Genomic DNA, 1,952 nt, shown 5'->3' with positions numbered 1-1,952 from the left:
CCACTATCCTTACAACTAAAGATAATCCAGAAAACATTACTGATTCTTACGGGAAGTCTGAGAGAGAAGCAGAGACTCAGAGGTCCACACTGAAGGCAGAACAGGTGGAGAGAGAGGCTTCTCCCCAATTCAAGGCTCCTGAGAAACCAACTTGGGAATGGAGGGGACCTACAGCAGCACCTGGAGGATCTGTAGTCAGGGAAGGGTGGGCAAACACAGGAAGGCAGGGGAATGTCAGGAATGACCCAGCACATGCCCTGGTTGTGCAAGAACTACCCCCTGCCCCTCCCAGAGCCGAGCTGTGGGAGCCGCTATAAAAGCCATGCCCCGCTACAGCACCTCATCTACTTGGACTCCCCCAGGACATGTGTGTGACCGTGGTGAATGTGAGTGTGGGAGCCCCAAAGGGCTCTGAGAGGACCAGGGAAGAGCTGATGGGTGGGATGCAGAAGGCAGTCAGAGAGGTGGGGAGGAAAAGAGAGGCTGGGACCAAGGGAGCAACTTTTGTCTGCTATACTGAGCAGTAATAAAATTCAGAGGAAGAGGAAAAAAAAAATGTATTGTGGCTTGAAATGGTCGCATTTGCCACTCTGAGAACTCTGTCCTAGGCTAAAAGGCAAGTGCATTGGCCACATCTAGATTATTGTCATTATTGATTGACTCAAGTCAATTCCAACTCATGGTGACCCCATGTCTGCAGAGTAGAACTGCTCTATATGGTTTTCAAGGCTGCGACCTTTCAGAAGCAGATTTCCAGGTCTGTCTTCTGAGGTGCCTCTGGGTGGGTTTGAACTACCAACATTTCAGCTAGTAGTCAAGCACTTAACTGTTTGTACCACCCAGGGACTCTTTCACCTAGATTAAGGTTTCTTTTTATATTAAGACTATGGTACTTCAGAGAGTATTGAACCCTACCTGTGGGGCTGTGGAGACTGAGAAATCACTGCTTCCCTTTATAAAAGAAAATAAAATGCACTTCACTGTATCTGGATTTTAAAGCTATGCACTTTGAACTAGAAGAAAGATTTATATTGTTTCCTTCTGGATACCTACTTGTGTGTTCTAGGTATCGTTTATCATCACCCTATGGATTGACTCTAAAGGCAGGAAAAATCATCACCCTCAATTTAGCCTCTCTAAATCATGTCCTCATTCTCTTCCAGGTTAACTGAGCTCCTGTGAAGATGTCCCACCAGCAAAACCAGCAGTGCCAGCCCCCTTCCAAGTGTACCCCCAAGTGCACCCCAAAGTGCCCCCCCCCCAATGCCCAGCTCTATACCCAGCCTCTTCCTGCTGTGGCAGCTCTGGGGGAAGCTGTGGATCTGGGGGTGGCAGCTGCTGTCTGAGCCACCACCGGCCCGGCCTCTTCCACCGTTGCTGGCACCAGAGTCCCGACTGCTGTGGGTGTGACCCCTCTGGGGGCTCTGGCTGCTGTTCTGGCTCAGGCTGCTGCTGCTGATGTGGGGCCATGAGGACCACAGAAAAGAAGATGAACGCCGAGCACAAAGCCTGCTCCAATTTTTTGCTTCTCCTCCTCCCACTCCCTCTCTTCCCCACCCTAGGACTAAGTTGTTTTAAGCTAACTCAGGGATTCCTGCACATAGAATTTTCTGCTTCTCTTCTATTACCTTTGCAAAAATAAAAGTTCTGTTTCCTACTCAGAAGATGTCCTGGTTACTCTCTCAGCCCTCCCTACCCCAGGAAACCCTTCTTTAGGGACCCTGGGGCAAGGGCAGGGCTTGACTGAGGGGTGGGTAACTGGGCAGTCTCCCAGGGTGTCATTTTATAAGATAGGAGAAAGCATCGCTGGATATGTAATGAAACTGAAGAACATGTGCTAACCACAGCTTAGATTGAGGAGAGAGCATATGTTTTTGGAAGACATGGGGAAGTAGGTAGAAGTGAGAAAGTGCTGTTGTTCTATCACCATATATAGTCACTAAATTGCCTCT

The 1,952-nt window shown here is 49.0% G+C and overlaps 1 pseudogene; it reads left to right on the top strand.

Annotated features, from left to right (window-relative positions):
- The first annotated feature begins 1,184 nt into the window (after window positions 1-1,184).
- LOC126073632 (late cornified envelope protein 2A-like) lies at window positions 1,185-1,459 on the top strand (annotated as a pseudogene).
- Window positions 1,460-1,952: the final 493 nt, after the last annotated feature.

Source organism: Elephas maximus, chromosome 3, assembly GCF_024166365.1.
Source record: "Elephas maximus indicus isolate mEleMax1 chromosome 3, mEleMax1 primary haplotype, whole genome shotgun sequence".
NCBI lineage: Eukaryota > Metazoa > Chordata > Mammalia > Proboscidea > Elephantidae > Elephas > Elephas maximus.
This window is presented reverse-complemented; position numbering and strand designations above follow the sequence as displayed.